Raw genomic sequence first — 25,898 nt, 5'->3', positions numbered from 1 at the left:
TTAATAACATGATTAACTTGGTTAACTTGATTAACTAGGACTGGTTCAAATGATTTCCAATTGGAGGTAGCCAGTGCACTCAACCAGATAACGCAGACACCCGGCAACTATGGATGTCTTGAACTAGGGGTAATACCTGGCTTACCTGTGCTTGTCTTGTTCTCAGGGCTTGTCACCAGAGGTTCCTGGATTCCAGGGCAGCTACGGGCGGGTTGCTGAGTCCGTCTGTCTACACTAAGGAAAACGAAATTATCAGGTAAGTAATTTCTCCATTTCCTTGCATGTAGCCAGATGGACTCAGGACCAATGGGATGTACAAAAGCTACTCCCGAACCGGGTAGGAGCCTGCCCGTGGCCCACTTAGTACTGCCCTTACGAATACTGTGTCCTCCCAAGCCTGAACATCCAGGCAGTAGAACCTAGAGAAGATGTGAATGGAGGACCATGTCGCCACCCGACAGATCTCGGCAGGTGACAGTATCTTGGTTTCCGCCCAGGACACTGCCTGGGCTCTAATGGAATGGGCCTTGACTTGAAGAGGTGGGGGCTTGCCTGCCTCTACATAGGCTGCCTTGATTACTTCTTTGATCCAGCGGGCTATGGCTGCCCGTGAGGCCACTTCCCCTTGTTTCTTCCTGCTGTGAAGGACGAATAGGTGGTCCGTCTTTCGTACGGATTCCGACTTTTCTAGGTATCGGACTAGGAGTCTGCCGATGTTAAGATGGCAAAGACAGCGAGATTCTTCTGAGTCCTTATGCTCGTCTGGAGATGGCAGAGAGATGTTTGGTTGAGATGGAAGTGAGAAACCACTTTTGGAAGGAAGGAGGAGACCGTGCGTAGCTGTATGGATCCTGGTGTGAACCTGAGGAACGGTTCTCGGCAGGATAGTGCTTGACGTTTGAAGATGCAACGGGCCGAACATATTGCCACTAGGAATGCAGTCTTCAAGGTTAGAAGTCGTAGAGGCAGACCTCGGATAGGTCTGAAGGAGGCTACCGCTAGGAAGTCTAGTACTAGATTGAGGTTCCATAGGGGTACCGGCCACTTTAGGGGTGGTTGAATCTGCTTGACCCCTCTCAGGAAGCGGGAGACGTCCAGATGAGATGCTAGGCTGGTGCCTTCCACTTTGACTCCGAAGCAGACCAGAGCAGCCACCTGAACCTTGATGGAGTTGAGGGCCAACCCCTTCTGTAATCAATCCTGTAGAAATTCCAGGATTGTGGGAATTTTGACTGTTCGCGGAAGGATGTCACGGTCTTCGCACCAAGCTTCGAATATTCTCCATATTCGTATGTAGGTCAGTGATGTGAAGAACTTGCGTGCCCGGAGCAAGGTGTCAAATACCGCCCTCGAGTATCCGCTCTTCTTCAGGCATGTTCTCTCAATGGCCAGACCGTAGAGAGAATAGAATTGGGTCTTCGTGGAGGATCGGGCCTTGCTGGATCAGATCCCAGTGTGGAGGTAGAGGGAGAGGACTCCCAGTCACGAGTCTTCGCATGTCTGCGTACCACGGCCTTCTTGGCCAGTCCGGGGCCCCTAGAAGTACTAGCCCCCTGTGGTGCTCTATCTTGCAGATGATCCCGCCCAGTAGTGGCCACGGGGAGAAGGAATATAACAGGTCTTCCTGTGGCCAGGTCTGGACGAGGGCATCGATCCCTTGGGAATGTGGTTCTCGTCTGCGACTGAAGAAGTTGGGAACTTGGGCGTTGGATGGGGTTGGCAGGAGATCCATGGCTGGGGTTCCCCAGCAGTTTACTATCAACTGGAAGGCTGTGGTCGACAGCTTCCATTCCCCTGGGTCTAGACTTTCCCTGCTGAGGTAGTCCGCAGTGACTTTGTCTTTTCCCGCGATGTGGGCGGCCGAGATCCCTTGTAGGTTTGTTTCTGCCCACGCCAGAGGATCTATTTCCAGGGACACCTGTTGGCTTCTGGTTCCTTCCTGGCGGTTGATGTAGGCAACTGTCATGGGGTTGTCAGACATGGCGTTGTCAGACATGACTCACAGATTTGCCCCGGAGTCTGTGACTGAACCATATACAGGCTAGTCTGACCACCCGGGCTTCCAGTCAGTCGATGTTCCATCCAGACTCTTCCTTGTCCCATTGCCCCTGGGCCGTCAGTTCCTGGCAGTGGGCTTCCCACCCTTGTAGGCTCGCATCCGTGGTGAGCAAGACCCAGGTTGGTGGAGATAGCCTTACTCCCTTGCTTAGATGGTCTTCTTGTAGCCACCATTGTAGCTGGTTCCACACTTCCTCTGAGAGCTGGAGGCGAACGGAGTAGTCCTGGGACATCGGGTTCCATCGTGATAGTAGGGAGCCCTGTAGCGGTCGCATGTGGGCTTTTGCCCATGGGACCACTTCCAGGGTTGATGGAAGAAGGATCCAACAGAAGAAAATAGGATAATGCATAAACGTTGGCAAGTTAAATGTAAGACATTGATAAGACAGGCTAAGAGAGAATTTGAAAAGAAGTTGACCGTAGAGGCAAAAACTCACAGTAAAAACTTTTTAAAATATATCTGAAGCAGAAAGCCTGTGAGTGAGTCAGTTGGACCGTTAGATGATCGAGGGGTTAAAGGGGCACTTAGAGAAGATAAGGCCATGGCGGAAAGATTAAATGATTTCTTTTCTTCGGTGTTTACTGAAGAGGATGTTGGGGAGGTACCCATACTGGAGAAGGTTTTCCTGGGTAATGATTCAGATGGACTGAACCAAATCACGGTGAACCTAGAAGATGTGGTAGACCTGATTGACACACTGAAGAGTAGTAAATCACCTGGACTGGATGGTATACACCCCAGAGTTCTGAAGGAACTAAAAAGTGAAATTTCAGACCTATTAGTAAAAATATGTAACCTGTCATTAAAATCATCCATTGTACCTGAAGACTGGAGGATAGCTAATGTAACCCCAATATTTAAAAAGGGCTCCAGGGGCGATCTGGGAAACTACAGATCAGTTAGCCTGACTTCAGTGCCAGGAAAAATAGTGGACGAAACATCAAAAACACAGAACATATAGAAAGACATGGTTTAATGGAACAAAATCAGCATGGCTTTACCCAAGGCAAGTCTTGCCTCACAAATCGGCTTCACTTTTTTGAAGGAGTTAATAAACATGTGGATAAAGGTGAACCTGTAGATGTAGTGTACTTGGATTTTCAGAAGGCATTTGACAAAGTTCCTCATGAGAGGCTTCTAGGAAAAATAAAGTCATGGGATAGGTGGCGATGTCCTTTCATGGATTACAAACTGGCTAAAAGACAGGATACAGAGAGTAGGATTAAATGGACAATTTTCTCAGTGGAAGGGTGTGGGCAGTGGAGTGCCTCAGGGATCTGTATTGGGATCCTTACTTTTCAATATATTTATAAATGATCTGGAAAGAAATAAGACGAGTGAGATAATCAAATTTGCAGAAGACACAAAATTGTTCAGAGTGGTTAAATCACAAGCAGATTGTGATAAATTGCAGGAAGACCTTGTGAGACTGGAAAATTGGGCATCAAAATGGCAGATGAAATTTAATGTGGACACGTGCAAGGTGATGCATATAGGGAAAAATAACCCATGCTATAGTTACACAATGTTAGGTTCCATATTAGGTGCTACTACCCAAGAAAGAGATCTAGGTGTCATAGTGGATAACACATTGAAATCGTCGGTTCAGTGTGCTGCGGCAGTCAAAAAAGCAAACAGAATGTTGGGAATTATTAGAAAGGGAATGGTGAATAAAACGGAAAATGTTATAATACCTCTGTATTGCTCCATGGCGAGACCGCACCTTGAATACTGTGTACAATTCTGGTCGCCGCATCTCAAAAAAGATATAATTGCGATGGAGAAGGTATAGAGAAGGGCGACCAAAATGATAAAGAGAATAGAACAGCTCCCCTGTGAGGAAAGACTAAAGAGGTTAGGACTTTTCAGCTTGGAGAAGAGATGGCTGAGGGGGGGGGGATATGATACAGGTGTTTAAAATCATGAGAGGTCTAGAACGGGTAATAGAAAGACTAGGGGGCACTCCATGAAGTTAGCATGTGGCACATTTAAAACTAATCTGAGAAAGTTCTTTTTCACTCAACGCACAATTAAACTCTGGAATTTGTTGCCAGAAGGTGTGGGTAGTGCAGTTAGTATAGCTGTGTTTAAAAAAGGATTGGATAAGTTCTTGGAGGAGAAGTCCATTACCTGCTATTAAGCTGACTTAGATAATAACCACCGGTATTACTAGCAACGGTAACATGGAATAGACTTAGTTTTTGGGTACTTGCCAGGTTCTTGTGGCCTGGATTGGCCACTGTTGGAAACAGGATGCTGGGCTTCATGGACCCTTGGTCTGACCCAGAATGGCATGTTCTTGTGTTCTTATGTCATGAGGCCGAGGACTTGGAGATAGTCCAATACTTTGGGGCGGGGACCTCCTAGTAGGTTTCACAATTGGTTCATCAGTTTTCTTCTCCTTGTAGGGGGAAGAACGACCCTGTCTTGTTTGGTGTCGAACCAGACTCCCAAGTATTCTAGAGATTGGGAGGGATGCAGACAGCTCTTGTTTGTGTTGACGACCCACCCGAGGCTCTCCAGTAGAGTCTTGACTCTGGTGGTCGCTTGGTGACTTTCATATGGAGATTTTGCCCTGATCAGCCAATCGTCCAGATATGGATGTACGAGGATTCCTTCTTTCCTCAGTGTCGCCACCACTGTCACCATGATTTTGGTGAACGTGTGGGGGGCTGTGGCTAGCCCGAAGGGTAGCACCCGGAACTGGTAGTGGTGGTCCAGGATCGTGAAGCGTAGGAAGCGCTGATGCTAGTGATGGACTGGAATGTGCAGGTAGGCTTCTGACAGGTCCAGGGATGTAAGGAATTCTCCCGGCTGTATCGCCCTTATGACCAAGTGTGCAGGGTTTCCATACGGAAGTGTGGTACCCCTCAGGTAGCAGTTGACAGACTTAAGGTCCAGGATGGGCCAGAACGTTCCCTTTTTCTTGGGGACGATAAAATAGATGGAATAGTGCCCAGTATTTTGTTGTTGCATGGGCGCCGATGCTATGGCCTTTAGGGCGAGCAATTTGGCCAGTGTGGTTTCCACTGCCGTCCTCTTGGAGGGTGCGTGGCAAGGAGATTTCACAAACTTGTCCGGAGGGATGTTGTGGAAGTCCAGATAGTATCCCTCTCGAATGATGGTTAGGACCCACTTGGCCGCTGTTATCTCGACCCATCTTTGGTAGAATAGGGCAAGCCTGCCCCTTATGGCTTTTTCCTGTGGATGGGGCGGTTGATTCTCTTTGTGGGGTGCGGCTGGTGCCTATGCCAGAGCCGGCTCCCCTCTTGTTGTGTTTGTTCCGAGAGGACTGGCCCCTGCCTGTGGGGCGAGGGGCTTGGTATGCACTCTTGTAGGGTCTGAAGCGCTGTGATCCTCTGCCCCTAGGTAATCGGAGCGAGGGGCATTGGCTTCTTTTGTTCTTGTCCTCCGGAAGCCAAGGTACTGGGGATTCGCCACATTTGTCGGCTAACTTCTCCAGTTCGCTTCCGAACAGGAGGGCTCCTTTAAAGGGCATTCTCGTGAGTTTAGTCTTGGAAGTCACATCGGCTGACCAACGTCGGAGACAGAGTTGCCTTCTGGCTGCCACTACAGATGAGACGCCCCTAGCTGAGGTGAGTCAGAGGTCACATCCGTGAGGAAGGATACCGCTGGTTCCAGTGCTTCGCCAGGCGTGGCGGCGTTCCTGGTCATGAATAGGCAGGCGCGTGTTACCACGGCACAGCAGGCAGCAATTTGTAGTGACTTAGCTGATACGTCGAATGACTAAGTATGGATTCTTTTTTTTTATTTTATAATTTATACTTTATTGATTTTCAAATCAAACATCAAGTGATAACAAATTTTTCAAACTTTAAATAAAGTAAATAAATTGTGCACATTATAATAAATTCAATATAACTTAAACATAATAATTACATTTAGCACAGTTTATCCAATAAAGGGAGCCGCCTATCACAATAATCATTCAAAGAAAAATAAGATTACAAGAGAGAGGAGGATTATATTTCTATTACAATTCTAACCCAAATCCGTTATTAAAACCTGATTTAACTTTTCTGATTCTTTATCCCTTAAAATATTCTCCATATGTACAGGTAAAGTAAAGATAAACTTATTCCCTTGATAATTGACAAAATATCGGCAGGGAAACTTTAAATAAAAAGTTGCCCCTAATTCCAATGTTTTAGCCTTCAACATAAGAAACTGTTTTTTACAACCTTGCGTAGCTTTAGATACATCAGGAAACATGTATACCTTTTGTCCACAAAATAACATCTCCCGATTTTTTTAAGGCTTTTTCAAATATGAACTCTTTATCCCTCTCTTGCACAAAGGAAACAAACAAAGTTGTTCTTTTATTTAGTAAATCTAAGGAATCTTCCAAGAATGTTGATATACCTGGAGACTGTAAATCATCCAGTCCTCCAGGCTTATCAACCAATTTTATAGGAAAATAATAAATTTTTGAAATAGGGGGAATTTCGTCTTCTTTATATTCCAAATTTTCCTTAAGATATTTAACAAACATCTCCTGCGGAGATAACCTTGTATAAAGAAAGTTAACAAAACGCAAATTCTTAATTCGGAGCAAATTTTCCAAATTCTCTATTTCATTGTGCAAAATGACATTATCTGACACACGTATTGTTTCAACACTCTGTAAGAAATGTCATGTAGGGCCAGACTAATGGTCCATCGAGCCCAGCATCCTGTAACAATGGCCAGAAAAAATAAATAGATAGATGTCATAATACCTATGAAAGAAGGAACAATGCTGCAGACCATCTTAGGAAGAGGTGATGGTACTTCCCTATACACCGGTGTGACCTGCAGACTAGTTTCCTCAGACTGAGGAACTAGACAGATCTGACTGAAGACGTTCTGTACTTAGTCTGGGGTTACAACTCAAATCAGCATCTCAATAAAAACCCATCTCTCAGCAGTGTTAAAAACCTCCTTTATGCACCTATGCCAGATTAGTCAACTGCATAATTATTTCAAGAAATGCAATCTAGCTACTGTTATACACTCATCAACCGCAACTATTGCAACTCTCTATTCCATGGCATGGCACAATACAATCTCACCAAACAAAACAAAGAGCAATTCTTGCGAACCTATCCAAAAATGTTCGTCAATACAAAAGGTATCGCCAATTAATATATCTCTTATCATCTACCATTTGCCAAAAATGTGTACTCAACAATCCATATTCGTAGTGCCATGAACACATCAAAAAAGAAAATTTTTTGGGAAACAGGACTGCATCAGCAAGCCAAAGTCAACGTGCTCAGGAAAACCACAGCGATTCGAGTCATATTTATGCCTTGACCGGCAAAAAGAAGGATATCTTATATAAAAATTAAAAATTGTAAAAGAAAAAAGAAAAATAGATATAAGAAAGAATTAACATGCACATGAATTGATTTGTTATTGAATACCGGATGGTATGTGTTTCCGTACACACAGGCTGCAGATGATTGAAAAGACCGGACGGCTCAGTGAGGTTTTCCTGAGCACGTTGACTTTGGCTTGCTGATGCAGTCCTGTTTCCCAAAAAATTTTCTTTTTTGATGTGTTCATGGCACTACGAATATGGATTGTTGAATACACATTTTTGGCAAATGGTAGATGATAAGAGATATATTAATTGGCGATACCTTTTGTATTGACGAACAATACAATCTCAAACATTTCTTAATTTTGCAGCGCACAGCACCTAGACTTTTGGCATGGGCCAAATCCACCCATCATATTATCCCAATTTTATGTCAATTACTCCCGGTTGAGAGCAGGATACAATTTCACACATTTTGCTTTGTTTTCAAATGGGTGAACCAACTAGCCCCTGAATATTTGGTACACTAACCATTCAGCAGCCAAGAAAAGGAAATTATCAGGTAAGTATTAATTTCTCATTTCTTAGCATCCAGTCAGATGAATCCAGAACAAGTGGGATGTACCCAAGCTATTCCCAAATAGGGTAGGAGGCTGCCCGGGGTCCAGTCAAAAGAGCACATCCTCCAGATACCGAACAATGTGTCTCTTGACATCCAAGGGTCGCAACAGACGATACTCCTCCATTTCTCTCTCTGTCCAGAGATGTGAGGAAGCTGGAATGATTCAAGTGAAAGTCAGTGACTATCTTTGGTAAAAAGGAAGGAACAGTACGCAGCTGTACTGCCCCTGGAGTCACCCGGAAGAATGGCACCTGGCAAGACAAGGCCTGCAGTTTGGAAACCCTATATGTAGAACAAATTGCCTCAAGAAACACTGCTTTCAAACAGGTCTATACTGTAAAGTGCGGTTGGAGATTCCCTGTCTGCAACTCGTTGTGGGCGCACAATTGGGACGTGTAAAACGATCCTGCGATACAGTCTCCAGTTTCAAGCGTCCTTAGCGCTTCTTGAAACCGATGCATAACCCTTTCCGCACCCAGCATGTATATCATATGTAAATGAACGAATTAGCTATTCCCTCCGATACTGTGATGCGCGCTCTGATTATCTCCTTTGTAACCTGCTATTTTGCCGCGTCCTTAACCTGTTAGTTTACCGCCTACCCTCTACCTGGTGTTAGTCCTGCACCATGGACGACCTCCATATATACTAACCCACTTTCAAACTGCATTCAGCCCTTCTTTTTGCATGAACGATGCTGCACGGAACTCAGATTGCATTAGTTATTTGCTTAAAAAAATTATTTCATCCCGCATGTTCCGTATGGGAGCTGACAGTGGCTTACAAAAAAAATTACAGTTCTCATAAAATGCTAAAGTTGTATGTATATATATATACACATACACACATACATATATACACCTATATACCTAGATGTCACTTTCCGAATCCCCCATCTCCACACAGGCGGGCATCGAGGCGGCGGCGGGAGCCGGCGGGCGCCCGTTCATCCAGGCGGCGGCGGGAGCCGACGGGTGGGTGGGCAAGCATTCGATCCAGGCGGCGGCGGGAGCCGGCGGGCGGGTGGGCGTCCGTTCATCCAGGCGGCAGCGGCGGGAGGTGGCGGGCGGGTGGGCGCGCGTTTATCCAGGAGGCGGCGGGCGGGTGGGCGTCCGTTCATCCAGGTGGAAGGAGCCGGCGGCGAAAGCGGCCTCCAGCAGCCCCCGCCGACAGTGAATGAATGCACGCCTGTTTACGACCGTGCAATTTCGGCGCTCAAAGCAGTCACATGCCGTGACGTCAAGCGCCCTGCACTGCCGCACTTTAACGCGGTATAACTGTATCGACCTGACAGTCAGTAACCGCAAGATTAGGTCTAACCATAGAACCCGCTAAGAAACCCAATCCCAAATTAAGACTCCATAACGGCACCAGAAACCGTAAAGGATGATGAAGATGTTTCACTCCTTTCAGGAAACGGGCCACATCAGGGTAAGATGACAAGGATCTACCATTCATCTGACCTCTGAAACAGGCAAAAGCCACTACTTTTACCTTTAAGGAATTAAGAACCAAGGCTTTATTCAAGCCATCCTGCAAAAATTCCAAATGAGCGGGATTTTGACTGAATAAGGAAGACTACCTAGATCCTCTCACCAGGCCTCAAACACTTGCCAAACCCACATATAGACCAAGGAAGAGGAGAACTTTCTAGCTCTTAGCAAGGTGGAAATTACTGTCACAGAGTATCTACATTTCAGCAAGTGAGCCCTTTCAAGGGCCATATAGTAAGACAATAGATTCAAATCTTCGGGAAGAATAGGATCCTGCCACAACAGATCCCTGTGCACCGGAAGCCGAAGGGGTGATTCCGCCAGAAGCCGCTGCAGATCCGCATACCAGGGTCTCCTGGGCCAATCCAGAGCAACCAAGAGCACCAACCCTCTGTGGCGCTTGATCTTTTGGACTCATCTGCCCAACGTGGGCCATGAAGGAAAGGCATACAGCAACTTGTCTTCCAATCACTCCTGCACCAAGGCATCGATCCATAAGGACATAAGATATGTTATACTGGGTCAGACCAAGGGTCCATCAAGTCCAGTATCCTGTTTCCAACAGTGGCCAATCCAAGTCACAAGTACCTGGCAAGTACCCAAACATTAGATAATTAATAAGCAATAGTAGCTTGTGATTTATCGTCATAGCAGTTTATGGATTTATCCTCTAGGAACGTATCCAAACCTTTTCTAAACCCAATTATACTATCTGCTGTAACCAAATCCTCTGGCAATGAATTCCAGAGCTTAAGTATGCACTGAGTGTGCACTGAATTGGAGAAATTACTTACCTGAATTTTGTTTTCCTTAGTGTAGACAGATGGACTCAGGACCAGTGGGTATTTGTCTCCCATCTGCTAGCAGAAGAGCACGAGTCAGATTTCAAAGCTGATGTCACGCTAGATATACCCCTGCAGTAACCTCAGCTCTTCAGTATTCTCTTCGAAAAGCCATTGTGGATATATCTTTGTTTAAATAACTTGATTAAACTTGATTAAAACTTGAACTGGTTCGACTAATTTCCAAACTGGAGACCGTGAGTGCACTCAACCAATTAACGCCGATACCGGACAACTGTGGGTGTCTTGAACTAGGGGTAGGCCGCGACTTACCCGTATTTGCTTAGTCTCGAGGTTTGCTATCCGAGGTTCTCCTTTTCTGGGGCAGCCGTGGGCAGGATGCTGAGTCCTTCTGTCTACACTAAGGAAAATGAAATTATCAGGTAAGTAATTTCTCCATTTCCTAGCGTGTAGCCAGATGGACTCAGGACCAGTGGGATGTACAAAAGCTACTCCTGAACAGGGCGGGAGGCTGCCCGTGGCCCAATTAGTACTGCCCTTGCAAAGTCTGCGTCTTCTCGGGCTTGAACATTCAGGTGGTAGAACCTCAAGGTGTGTATGAAGGACCACGTTGCCGCCTGACAGATCTCGGTGGGCAACAGTAGCTTGGTTTCTGCTCAAGAAACTGTCTATGCCCTCGTAGAATGAGCCTTAACCTGTAGTGGTAAGGGCTTTCCTGCCTCTATGTAGGCTGCTTTGATTACTTCCTTGATCCAGCGGGCTATGGTCGCCTGCGAGGCAGCTTCTCCTTGTTTCTTCCCGCTGTGAAGAACGAACAAGCAATCCGTTTTGCACACCGGTTCCTAAAGTCTGTCGACATTTAGATGGCGAAAAAGGCATGAGTCTTCAGAGTCTTTGTGTTCATCCGGAGATGATAGTGAGATGGTTTGGGTCAAGTGAAACTCGGAAACCACTTTCGGTAGGAAGGAGGGGACGGTGCACAGCTGTATGGTTCCAGGCGTGAACCTAAGGAACAGTTCCCGACAGGATAGTGCCTGTAGTTCAGAGATGCGACGAGCTGAACATATTGCCACCAGGAATATAGTCTTCAATGTTAAGAGGTATAATTACAGATCGCGTGTTGGTCTGAAGGAAGCCCCAGTTAGAAAGTCTAATACTAGATTGAGATTCCATAAAGGCACAGGCCACTTTAGGGGTTGGAGGAGTTGTTTAACCCCTTTCAGGAAGCAGTACAAATCCGGATGGGTTGATAGCCGGATACCGTCCACTTCAGCTCCAAAGCAGGACAGTGCAGCTACTTGGACATTGAGGGAGTTGAGTGACAACCCTTTCTTCATACCGTCCTGTAGGAACTCCAGAATCATGAGAATCTTGGCTGTCCGTGGGAGTATCCCGCGATCCTCGCATCAGGCTTCGAATACTGTGGAGAACTTGCGCGCTTGGAGCAGGGTGTCAATCACGGCCTTTGCGTAACCGCGCTTCTTCAGGCGAGTCCTCTCAAGGGCCAGACTGTAAGAGAGAATCGAAACAGATCTTTGTGAAGAATCGGGCCCTGCCGGAGAAGGTCCCTGTGTGGAGGTAGGCACAGAAGGTCCCCCAATAGGAGGCTTTGCATGTCTGCATACCATGGTCATCTTGGTCAATCTGGGGCCACTAGAAGAACTAATCCCCTGTGATCTTCTGTCTTGCGGATGACCTTGCCCAGTAGTGACCATGGGGGGGGGGGGGGGGGGCAAGGTACAGTTAAGTGGGGATAGGCTTACTCCTCTGCTTAGGTGGTCTTCCTGTAGCCACCACTGGAGCTGAGAACATACCTCTGCTGGTAGTTGGAACGAATTGACTAGTCCTGAGACAGTGGATTCCATTAATGTCGGCCCTGGAGCTGGTGTCGTCTTGAGAAGCCCCAGAAGTTTACAGAAAATATCTTGCTGGCAGTCAGATTAGGGAAACAGATGCTCAATTTAGAAGCATCTGTTTTCCTAACCTGTGGCTGTGCAAGGGTTAGGTAAACAGACACTCGTAAAAATTGACCATCTGTTTTCCTAAGCCACGCACAGCTACTTCTCCAGAGCGCCCAATGCCATGGACCTGCTTGGGACACACAGGTTTATCCCTAGCACATACCTTTTAGCACGGCGGCTCATACATCTATTATCGAGCATTTCATGGTGTAGTTGCTCCAAAGATTAGGCTGGACAATCAACTTTGGGAAAAGCAATCTACAGCCATCCCAATTAATAGAGCATTTGGGGCCTCAATTCAATATCAGGGAAGGATTGGTCTTTTTAACTCCAAAGAGGATTTCAAAGATCAGTTCACAGGTGGAGCTTTTCTCAAGAGGACAGGCACGAACAGTTTGAGCTTATCTCCAGCTTCCAGATCTTGTCCCTTGGGCAAGAGCACATATGAGACCGCTACAATTAGCTCTACTAACAAGGTAGAACCCTCAGAGTCAGGGCTACGAGGTTAGTCTATCCCTAGCAGAGTCAATATGAGAAAGCCTAAAATAGTGGTTTCACACACCAAATCTGCAGAAGGGAATGCCACTGGAAAGCCCAGACTGAATTTTGTTAACTACAGATGCCAATCTAAAAGGTTGGGGGGCTCATTGGCAGAATCACTAGTGGAAAGCTCCCTGGAAGACAAAATCTCCTACACGTTGGTGACAGCCCTGGACATGCACCTCCACCAAATATCCGAACAAATCGCTGAGGTCCGAGCCTCCTTGGTGGACTTTGACGGCCGCATGGAGCGGGTTGAAGGTCGTATGGGACTCGCCAAAGATGACATTGGCGCACTTGAATGCTGTGTAGCTGCATTGGAGAAGCAGGTAAAAGCCGGCGAAGACGAAGTGGATGACCTCTAAAATCACTCGCTTCGCAACAACTTACGTTTCGTGGGGATTCCAGAATCTCTACCTGACTTTGAGCTGCCGCGATTATTAGAGGCCTGGCTGCTGAGTTTGGTTCCTTCACTTGCTTCTCCCTCTGGGGGCCTTATGGAGCGTGCTCACAGGGAGGGCAGAAAACCCGAAGGTGATATGGCGCGCAGACCGCGGGTGATACTGACCCGATTCCTGCACTTTGCTCACAGGGAATTGGTCCTGCAGCACTACAGGAAGGCGAGAGAATTTTTTTTGTGACTCTCACCGAATTTTGGTATTCCAGGATTTTTCGCCGCGGGTGACACTGCTTCACAAAGCGTTTAATGGAGTCTGCGCTGACCTTGTTAACAAGAAGATCCGTTTTGCACTTTTGTTTCCTGCACGGCTTCGAATAGCTCATCAGGGCCAGCAAAAATACTTTACTTCACCATCGGAAGTTCACACTTTCATGCAAAGTCTCCATATCTCTGATCCACCGGCATCGCCATGAAGTGTGCATCAGCGGAGAGAGTTCTCCTACTTGATTTTCCTAAATGTTGCATGGGTTAAATTTCCCACATACGTGGCATATCAAGATTGGGAATTCCCAGAGATTCACTGGAGGGACATATAATATCCTCCACTGCATACAAAACATTTTTTTACCTGTCACTTGTGAATCTCCGGGGGTTAGTTGATTTGTGCTCTGAGGTGTACAATTCGCGCTTTGAGGTGCACTTTTTTTGGTTTGCTCTAATGCGTACATAGGGGGGAGGTGGTGGCCGTGCACATGGTTACACCTCTGTGATCCCCAACCCTACATAGAGTTCCTGTGTTCTATTGGGGGTGGGGTAAAAATTTCCACTCTTGGGCTGTGATTTGGTCCACGGGTGGTGAGTGTTCAAAAGATTTTTCATTTGGGGTTTTTTTTGAGGATATGGGGGGGGGGGGGGATATTGGAGTGGGGGGTATTTTGCAGAGAATCTCAATATCTATTGGTCCACACTGTCTATATTATGGTTTGTACTCTTGCTTTTTCTGTGTTCTACCTCTTTAATTTTATCTCAGATGCAGTCCCTACAGCTTTGGAGGCCTCATAGATTACAGATCGCATTCTGGGATATGGAGGGGTTGACGCCGCGACATCTTTTGTTATACTTGGGCTTATGGCAGTAGAAATGGTGACCTGGAATGTAGCAGGAATGGGCACTCCCATAAAGATGGAGACAGTATTAGCGAAGCTGGCCAGACTAATTTTTTTTTTTTTTTTTTTACAAGAAACCCACATGCTAGAGGACAAGGTCCAAAAGCTGCAAAAAAAAAAAAAAAAAAAAAAAATGGGTAGCACAGGTCTTTTATGCTACTGGTACCTCCAAAAGCAGAGGGGTAGCAATTCTCATCCATAAGTCTACCAAGGAATCCCCAAGGCAGATTCCTTATTTTAAAGGGTATTTTGATGGGGTCCCCAATCCTTTTGGTTTCAGTTTACGCCCCGAACTCTTATGACCATACTTACTACACTACCCTACTTTCTCATCTCACTAAGTTAGGAGATTATCCTATGGTAATAGAAGGGGATTTCAATTTTGCCATTGATCCTTAGTTGGACAGACAACCGCCTAGGGGTGGTCACTATTTATTTATGCAATTTTTATATACCGTGACACAGAACACAAGATTCTATCTTTATGGTTTACATAATAAAACCCATATTAGTGAAAATAAGGGCCCTAATTTTTTATGTAAGCATTTACAACTACTGGACTTATGGAGGACGCTGCACCCTGGGGAGCGTGAATTCACCCACATGGCGTGGCACACCCTGTCCGTTCCCGGATTATTTACTAATTTCTGAATCAATTTTTTCCAGATTTACAGGGTCCTCCATTGCATCTTTGGTAGTCTCGGATCACTGTCCAGTGGTGGGGACATATGGTCAGCGCCCGGGACTATCCCAAAATCAGTGGCAACTCCCGGCGTTTTTGGCTACTGATCCTGAGTTCCCAGCCTCTCTTTTAAAGAAGTGGTGTGATATTTTGCAGAGCAATCATCAGCATCTTGACCAGCCTATTTTACTGTGGGAAACTGCAAAATGTATCCTGCGTGGGGATATTATTAGCTATGTTAGCTTTAAAAAGAAACTGGACAAAAGAAATAATTTCTGTGGAAAAAAACAGTTGAAGTCCCTTAGATGTCAAATTAATATCAAGGAGGACGCCATAAAGCTAGCTCAGTACAATGCTGCCCATGTAGCTCTTAATAATTTACTTCATGATACAGCTAAGAGGGCTTTGTGTTTCAGGCAGTTTTCTCTATTTCGTTTTGGTAACAAGGCTGGACGTCTTCTCGCCTCTCTTTTGAAGGTGCAGGAATACTCTAAATTTATAGCAAATTTAAAAGATTCTGATGGTACTATTAAATATGCTTCATCAGATATAGCAGACATTTTCTCTGCATAACTACTGTAAGTTATACTCTGCTTTTTTTTTACTCAACGCACAATTAAACTCTGGAATTTTTTACCAGAGGATGTGGTCAGTATAGCTGTGTTTAAAAAAGGATTGGATAAGTTCTTGGAGGAGAAGTCCATTACCTGCTATTAAGTTCACTTAGAGAATAGCCACTGACATTAGCAATGGTAACATGGAATAGACTTACGTTTTTGGGTACTTGCCAGGTTCTTAAGGCCTGGATTGGCCACTTTTGGAAACAGGATGCTGGGCTTGATGGACCCTTGGTCTGACCCAGTATGGCATTTTCTTATGTTCTTATGATCAGGTGGAGGACGCCGATATTACAGCGTTCTTAAAGGAGCTTCCCTTACCATACCTGTCGGATGAACAGTCAAAATTGCAGAGGCCCATTGAGATTGCAGAGATCAGTGAGGCGATTCAGTCATTACCAGCCAATAAGGCACCGGGCCCTGATGGATTGACGTCTTTTTTTTACAAAACATTGATAGAAGAGGTGTCCCCAATTTTGCAGTTCGTCTTTGAACATATGACGGACCGACAGGAAATGCCTGCCACTATGCGGGCTGCAACCATAGTTGTCCTTCCTAAGGGTGGTAGAGATCCTTTGTTGGCGTCCTCCTATCGACCAATTTCTTTGTTAAATCTGGATATAAAACTTTTCGCCAAAATTTTGGCTAACAGATTGAAGCCTCTTATGCCTTTTAATATTGCCCGACCAAGTGGGGTTTGTGGCGGGGCGACGCTCTACAGCAAGGGTGGGCAAGACCGGTCCTCGAGGGCTGCAAACCAGTCGGGTTTTCAGGATACCCCTAATGAATATGCATGAAATAGATTTGCATACAACTGAGGCAGTGTGTATGCAGGTCTCTCTCATACATATTCATTAAGGATATCCTGAAAACCCGACTGGTTTGCAGCCCTCGAGGAATGGAATTGCCCACCCCTGCTCTACAGTATACATAAAATACTGGATGCCTTGGAACTCTGTCAGGCATCTAGGATTCCTGAACCTTTATTGGTCACCTGCAACATGGAAAAATCATTTGACAGGGTAGCCTGGCCCTTCCTTAGGCAGGTCTTGTCTAAGTTGGGGTTTGTTGATATAGTCATAAATTCTCCCAATCTACTATATACCAACCCTTCCGCACGCATCTCAGTCAACGGTCAACTTTCAGAGGAGTTTTACCTACAGAGGGGACTTGGCAAGGGTGCCCCCTATCCCCCCTTTTGTTCATTTTGACAGTCGAACCGCTGGTGTGTAGTTTGAAAGTAGCACCAGATCTGACCGGTATTTTGGTAGGGGCACAACGTTACCTAACTTTGCTATTTGCAGATGATATTTTGCTTTTGCTATCCCATGCTCGTAAAGCCCTCCCGGCAGCCATCAATATCTTTCAATTATACCAGACCCTACCGGGGGTCAAACTGAATTTGGATAAAACCGAGGCCCTAGACCTGGGTGGGGCTTTACGGCCTACCTGGCCTGATTTTCCAGTAAAATGGGCCGACTCAACTATTAAATACTTAGGCATTATCATCCATTCCGATCCTCAAAAGTGGTATAACCTCAATGTGCCCCCCCGTGCTTGATAAAGCAACTAAAAAATTGGCGGGATGGCAAAACCTTCCCTTGTCTCTGCAGGGTCGTATTGCGATGATTAAGATGGTTATCACCACAAAATTGTCCATGCTATCTTTTATATTTCTCTCTAGGGACAATCGGGCAATTCGGACCACAATATGTAAATTCATTTGGAAAAATGAACGAGCACGTTTGGCATACTCTACAATGACCGCCCAGAGAACCTATGGGGGCTATGGGCTTCCAAATTTTATAGTTTACTCATGGGCGGCAAATTTGAGATTCCTGGGAGATTGGATTGTAGGTACTCAGGAATATTCTGATCCCAAATTGATACAGGCTTTGTGCTACCCAGCGGACCCATGCTCTACTATTCATGTCACAGCCCAAACAGGTCAAAAACCACATACTGAGCCACAGATTAGTGGCTACGGTGCGAAGCGTGTGGGGTCTAACGCGTAGACTCTTGGGTTTGCCAACACATGTTTCTCTTCATCTCCCTCTGCGGGGTTTAACTCCGGAGTCCTAGTGATGCTTCTGGCCCAACATACCTTTAATATCCCACCTAATTGGTCGTTACATAAGGTGTTGGATCCTGTGACTGGCCAGGTATATTCATTTGCCCAGTGTTAAGAGTCATTAGGTCTCAAATCTCAGCATTTTCTTCTTTATGGTCACTTAAAGGCATCTGTACAGGCTGTGTTGCAAGGGATGATGGGGAATGATGTTACTAATACTACCTATAATTCTTTACTGGAGTGTCTCGCAGCTAAGACGGGTTTCTCTATCCTGTTTATATCACTTTTATCACTCTGTATTACTGTTCTCCGTGTTTGCGACTCTACTTCCTAAATGGTCCAGGGACTGTGGGGAAGCACTAGATGAACGAATGCCGAGGACTAGCTATCAATCCATCACCCTGATCACAAATAATGTCGGGCTTCGTGAACTACAACAAAGAATCTTTCATCGCATAGTCTATTCACCGGCTAGGGCACACCAGATGGGCAGCATCTCCTCACCTGCATGTTTAAAATGTGCTCAGCCATCAGCGACACTAATCCACTGTTTATGGGAATGTGCAACGATATCTGCTTTTTGGGCCACAGTTCGTGGAAAACTAGAGTTGATGCTTCATATGGCCCTTCAGTGGTTGTGTTCCTTCTGCCTTCTGAACAACGACATTGGCGATGTCAGTTTAAATGTGGACAACGCAGGACTGGTGTCTAAAGCCTGCTTGATTGCGAAAAAGTGCATATTGCTAAAATGGATTGAAGAGCGTCCCCCAACAGGAGACCTTTGGGTTGCTTCGATGAAGGAACTATATCAACTGGAGTATGGTTCTATGCACAAGTCTTTTGGCCCACGCAAAAAGCGTACTTTTCGAGAGATTTGGGGGCCCTACTATAACACTCTTCCCCAAAGCATCAAGGCACTTGCGCCCCTGGAAGAGGCAGTGTAATTTCCAGACTGGAAGAAGTTTTGGGGGGGGGGGGGTGTCTTTTTTTTTTTTTTTGCTTTTTCGTTTTAATTTTGTTTTAATTCCACACCATTATCTTTTTAGGACACACATGTTTTTGTGTATCATCGGTGATGTACATTCTTTTTATATTTTTTCTACTTTATATTTTGTATGTTTTTATTCCTTGCGGACCACGGTTTGATGTTCTCCATAAGGTTGCGAGTGAGGTTCTTCTCTGCAAAAGGGGGGGGGGGGGGGGGGGAAGGGGTAACAATCACTGATTATGGGGCTGTTGTAAGTTTATACCTATATTTACATATTTTGAAACTTGGTGGTGTGAACGTGTTCCTGTTGGACTAATGCTGGATGTTATTTTGTTGTCATGACCCAATAAAGAAATTATTAAAAAAAAGATTGGCATTGGTTCATTTCCAGACACACATCATAGAGAAAGCAGCAAGAATCCTGAGCGATGGCATACAAAAACAAACAGGGCAGAACTCAAGAGTCGAGGGAAATCCAAGGAAATGGATCTCTTTGCATGGGTGGAAGAGAAATCTGTTTCAGCTGTCAGCATTACATATTGTGGAACAGGAAAATGTTCAAACAGATAAGCAGAACCATTATATTATATTGCAGACGCTCCCTGGGGCGTCGCGCACCAGGCGTCGCGCACCCGAAGGAGCGCGACCTAAGGGGCTTGCCCCTTAGGTCGTGCTCCTTGGAGCGTCCCAGAGCAAGAGCCATTACCCACCCTTATCCATCCATCCAGCGATCACACATCCACCCATCCAGTCTCCTGCAGCATTCATCCAGTCTCCTGCGGCACTCATCCAGCAGCACTCATCCAATCTCCTGCGGCACTCATCCAGTCTCCAGAGGCACTCATCCAGCAGCACTCATCCAATCTCCTGCAGCACTCATCCAGTCTCCAGAGGCACTCATCCAGTCTCCAGCGGCACTCATCCAGCAGCACTCATCCAATCTCCTGCAGCACTCATCCAGTCTCCTGCAGCACTCAACCAGGCTACAGAAGCACACATCCAGTCTCTAGCAGCACATCCAAGCTCCAGTAGCACTCATCCAGCACCGATCCAACCTGAACAATAATGTACTACCGACCACGCACCTACAAATCACTCATCCCAATCATGATTTCCCCCACTACACAGTTACTAGGCCTCACCCTATTCACCATAATCCTATTCAACGCCCAATCTCTCACCAACAAAACTCTTATACTCAACGACATACTGCAGGACACAACCCCAGACGTTTGCGCCATAACAGAAACATGGCTCAAATCCACGGACATCACACTCATTAACCAATTACCAACGCAGACTTACGATTTCTTCTCCATCCCAAGACAAAAAAAAAGAGGAGGGGGTATCTTCCTAGCTGCAAAAAAATCCTTAAGGTTCTCACACCACCCCATCAGTACAGTAACTAAACTAGAACTAGGATTGTTCAAATCAGAACAACTCCAAATCCTGCTAGTCTACGCCCCTCCAGGCTTACTAGAGTCAGACTCCTCTCCTATCATCGAAACCATAACTCTGCATCTCAATCTTGACTCCCCTGCTATAATCCTGGGTGACTTCAATTTACATGTTGACAAAGTTCCCCTCTCTACAAACTGTGAAGCCCTCCTCACCGCACTGTCAGCGATGGGATTCAGACAACAAATCAATAAACCCACCCACAAAGCAGGCCACACGCTCGATCTACTCTTTACAAACACTGGTATTTCTCTTACAAAACAACCAAATTGCAAAAAAGTCCCATGGTCAGATCACTCTCTAATCTCCACCAGCTTTTCCTTACCTCGATCAGACTCCAAACTCAACTCAAGACCCTCTTTCCTATACAGAAAACCTTGCAACTCGGAACATCTAAGTAAAGCTCTAACCTCGGATCTACCACTCATTGAAGTATCTACCCCTAACGCTGCCCTCCAATCCTGGTCCAAAATAACAAAATCTATAGCAAACACTCTCTGCCCACTGACAACCAAAACAAGGTCTGCTAATACATCCAAACGACATCCCTGGTATAATGATGAACTACGAAAACTCAAACAATTACTTCGGCAAAAAGAAAGAAAATGGCGCAAAGCCCCTTCACCAGCCTCACTCTCTGATTACAAACGATCACTCCATCTTTACAAAAGTACCACGTTGAAAATCAAAAGAGACTACTACGCCCGAAAGGTTCATCATCTCAGCTTTGACTCAAAAGCTCTATTTGCCTTCGTTTCCAGCCTCACTAAACCTATCACTCCAGATATACCACCCGAACAAGCCCAGACTAAAGCAGACGAATTGGCTCTTCATTTTAACAAAAAAATATCGGATCTCCTTAATCAGCTGATTCCAAACACTACGTCTCCAGATAACACATATCTTCCCCAAAATAAAGACATCCAGCTTAATGCCTTTGAACCCATCACAATCACAGAGATACAAAATGTATTAAAAAGAATGAAACCGTCATCACACCCATTTGATCAAATCCCTACCAAAATGCTTCTTCTTATCCCGGACACAATAGCAAAAACCCTAGCAGATATTATAAACTGCTCCTTATCACATGGCATCTACCCAGATGACCTAAAAACTGCCTCAATCAAGCCACTGCTAAAAAAACCAAATCTAAATGCATGTGATCCCAACAACTTCCGCCCTATTTCCAACCTACCATTTATAGCTAAAATCATGGAAAAACTGGTAAACACCCAACTATCCAACTACCTAGAGGACCACAGTATTCTGTCCCCAAACCAATATGGTTTTCGCAAAGCCGCAAGCACCGAAACGCTACTAATTTCACTCATGGACTACCTACTCTCTGGTATTGATAAAGGCCAAGCATATTTACTAATCCTCCTTGACTTCTCGGCGGCCTTTGACACCGTCAACCACGCCCTTCTTCTAAAACAGCTGGCAAACATTGGTTTAACAGGTGCCACACTAAACTGGTTCAAAACATTTCTAGAAAACAGAGGATACAGAGTCAAAATTCATAATAAAGAATCCCAATACCACCCTTCTAATAGAGGAGTGCCGCAAGGATCATCACTTTCACCCACCCTTTTCAATGTCTACCTGCTACCACTCTGCCAACTACTTACAAAATTAAGCCTGAAACATTTCCTTTTTGCAGATGACGTACAGATCGTAATCCCTATAAAAGAATCAATCTCAAAAACAATGGAATACTGGGACAGTTGCCTATTAGAAATTAAACTTCTCCTCAACAGTCTAAACCTTGTACTCAATGCTTCGAAAACAGAATTCCTGCTCATATCACCGGAAAACAATAACACACTTCTTAAACCACCCACACTCCTTCAAACAACCCACGTAAGAGACTTAGGAGCCATCCTAGACAATAGTCTCAACCTCAAAACATTCATTAACCAAACCACCAAAGACTGCTTCTACAAATTACATATCCTGAAAAGAATAAAACCGCTGTTTCACACTCAGGACTTCAGAACAATCTTGCAAGCAATAATCTTTTCCAAACTAGATTATTGCAACTCATTACTATTAGGCCTCCCAGCTTCTTACACCAAACCTTTACAAATGGTTCAGAACTCTGCAGCCAGAGTCCTTACAAATTCCAGGAAAATTGACCACATTTCACCTATTCTCAAAAACCTTCATTGGCTTCCGATCCACTATAGAATCATGTACAAAACCATTAACATCATTTACAAAACTATCAACCAACACACGCAACTCGACCTACAAATACCACTTAAAAAATTCACCTCCGCCAGGCCTATCAGGGAACACTACAAAGAGTCACTCCAAATTCCAAAGGCCAAAACCTACCAACATAAATCCTTGAGTCTCAGAGCCTTCTCATCAGCAGGTCCAGCTCTCTGGAACTCGATCCCACCTGATTTGAGACAAGAGCCATGCTCTTTAACATTTAGGAAAAGACTAAAAACTTGGCTTTTCAAAAAAGCATTTCCAAGCCTTGAATAAAACCTCCTCTCACTAGCACTAACTCGTATGCAATAATGGAATGTAAACACGAATCAACCAACCTCAAACCCTCTCTCACTAATTCCTGCTGAATATTTATCATACTATTACCATTCACAACTGTGTCATATTTATTCATTTGATTACCTATGTACCGTTTTATAGTCTTATTTTTTCACTTGCTATTCCAATGTATCAATAGGCTGAAATGTAAATATTGTGCTGTTCAATTTCTCCCCTTCCATCCCAAGTTTATTTTCCTTGTTTTTTGTAACTTTCCCTCTCCCTTTTTCTGATTCACTGTATTTAAAGTTCAAGGTTCTTATTGAAAATATTGTTTTTTACGTTACGTTATGCTTTACACTCCTTGTTATTTGTAAACCGGGTTGATGTGATGCCTATCATGAAACTCGGTATAACAATAAATAAATAAATAAATAAATAAATAAAAATTATAGACCCAGGAGAATGGGAGCTGAACCAGTGGGTCAACCAGTGCAGAAGAGAGGGCAACATCCAATTGTTTTTTGCGGGTGGCCATTAAATCTAAGGCAAAACGTTTTTACAGTTGATGCAGAGAATTCAGCCAGGGGAGAAGCTATTGCATGTCTTCCCACCATGGCCACACAAAGACAACGAAGGAAGGAGCATATGTGGTCTTGGTAGCTCCAGACTGGCCTCAAAGTCCTAGGTTTGCAGATTTAAGGAGGCTGCTAGTGGATCAACCATTACGGCTACCAGAAATCAAGGGGCAAAGTTACTTAAAAAGGGTTACTCTCCATTAGTAATCATAACAGTGTTAAATTCTAAAGTGACTTCCACTTTACTAGCCTATTTGAGAGTATAGCATATATTTGAGATCTATTGCAGACAAAATAATTTATCACCTTGACGTTCACAAATAGGAGATATCCTTGCATTCTTACAGGTGGTTTTCGAAAAAGGATTGGCTTTAAATTCTTTAAAAAGTACAGGTGACACCATTCCACATTTTAGGGAGAGAATCAAGGGTTCATGTGTATTTTCCCATAAAGATATTTCACATTTTTTGTGTGGAGTAAAACATCTATATCCTCCAATCAGACCGAGAGTTCCACAATGGATTTAAATTTAATATCCCAAGTTTTAACTAAGGCTCCCCTTGTGCCCTTAAGTCCACTGACAGTGAAGGATTTAACTTTAAAAACCATTTTCCTCATATCAGTCACTTCAGTAAGGCACATTTCTGAGTTGCAATCTTTATGTCATGATCCTTTTCTAAAATTTACTAAAGATTCAGTGATACTAAGACCAGTATCTTCATTTTTACCAAAGGCGATAAATGCTTTTCATTTAATCAAAATATTGGGCTACCAGCATTTAACAAAAGGGATTGTAGAAGTGATTTGGAATCTTTACAATTCTTAGATTTAACGTGATGTCTTAGGTATGACTAAAGATTTTCGTTAAGTCAGAGGTTACACTGGTCTACAGTCAAAATGCTTCCGAAATGGGACTTCCAGTAAAGGCAAAAATCTGAGCAAACATGTGGAAGAAAGCTCTGGGTACCCCCTCTCATAACACTGGTGTATGGACAAATAAGTGGGGAAACTGCTGTGAAATATTATCAGTCATTGTGAATGCGGATGGACTCTTGTGATAAGGAAAAGAATAATAAGCTTGAAAACTGCAAGAGCAAATCAAGAAAAGGGACATGTACCTAAACCTAAAATGGTGTTGGAATCACCATGACCTGCATCAGATTGATAAAGTACTTATGAGTTGTGAAAGACAAAGTAGTACTCATGATTTCAAAAAGCATAGAAACATAGAAACATAGAAATGACGGCAGAAGAAGACCAAACGGCCCATCCAGTCTGCCCAGCAAGCTACGCAGTTTATCCATTTTTTTTTTTTTATCTTCCCCCCCACCCCTTTTTTTCTCCCCCTCCCCCGTCACTATTGGCTTCCAGCACCCTCCGGCTCCAATTCCCTTCCACCCCTCCACCAATGCAGAGAGCAGTGCCGTATCCGCATCCCAATGAACATCCAGTTCAATCAGGGGTAGCAACTGCCACAATAAACGGCCACACCCCTGCCCCATACTCTTACCCACCTCTGTTTTGCTTGTTTGTTTTTTGTTTTTTTGTTTTGGTTTTTTTGTTTTTTTGGAGATGGCAGCCCTCCAACCTTCCGCTCCGTGAAGGTGGAACACAAACCACTGGCATCCCGCTCCGTGAATGCCTCTGTGGCTACTGCCGCTCCGTGCAGTATTTTGCTGCCTGAAGGTGGAACAACTACTTGCCACTGGCATCCCGCTCCGTGAATGCCTCTGTGGCTACTGCCGCTCCGTGCAGTGTTTTACCACCTCCTCTATATTTATGCCCACTAGACTTGATGGATCCACAGTGTTTATCCCACGCCCCTTTGAAGTCTTTCACAGTTTTAGACTTCACCACTTCCTCCGGAAGGGCATTCCAGGCATCCACCACCCTTTCCGTGAAGAAATACTTCCTGACATTGGTTCTTAGTCTTCCTCCCCGGAGCCTCAGCTCGTGACCTCTGGTTCTGCTGATTTTTTTCCGTCTGAAAAGGTTTGTCGTTGTCTTTGGATCATTAAAGTTTTTCAAGTATCTGAAAGTCTGAATCATATCACCCCTGCTCCTCCTTTCCTCCAGGGTGTACATATTTAGATTCTTCAATCTCTCCTCGTACGTCATCCGATGAAGATCCTCCACCTTCTTGGTTGCCCTTCTCTGTACCGCTTCCATCTTGTCTTTGTCTCTTTGTAGATACGGTCTCCAGAACTGAACACAGTACTCCAGGTGAGGCCTCACCAAGGACCTGTACAAGGGAATAATCACTTCCCTTTTCTTACTCGATATTCCTCTCTCTATGCAGCCCAGCATTCTTCTGGCTTTTGCTATCGCCTTGTCACATTGTTTCGCAGACTTCATATCATTAGACACTATCACCCCAAGGTCCCTCTCCTGCTCCGTGCACATCAGCCTTTCCCCCCCCATCGAATACAGTTCATTCGGATTTCCACTCCCCATATGCATGACTTTGCACTTCTTGGCATTGAATCTCAGCTGCCATATCTTCGACCACTCTTCCAGTTTCCTTAAATCCCGTCTCATTCTCTCCACTCCTTCCGGCGTGTCCACTCTGTTGCAGATCTTAGTGTCATCCGCAAAAAGACAAACCTTACCTTATATCCCGTCCGCAATGTCGCTCACA

The 25,898-nt window shown here is 44.9% G+C and overlaps 1 protein-coding gene across 11 annotated transcripts in view; it reads right to left on the bottom strand.

Moving 5' to 3' along the window:
• The window catches only part of ZNF518A (zinc finger protein 518A), a 142,796-nt gene that overhangs the window by 89,471 nt on the left and 27,427 nt on the right, over positions 1-25,898 (bottom strand). The gene's annotated exons all lie outside the window — the stretch shown is intronic.

This window comes from Rhinatrema bivittatum, chromosome 7, assembly GCF_901001135.1.
Source record: "Rhinatrema bivittatum chromosome 7, aRhiBiv1.1, whole genome shotgun sequence".
Taxonomy (NCBI): Eukaryota; Metazoa; Chordata; class Amphibia; order Gymnophiona; family Rhinatrematidae; genus Rhinatrema; species Rhinatrema bivittatum.
This window is presented reverse-complemented; position numbering and strand designations above follow the sequence as displayed.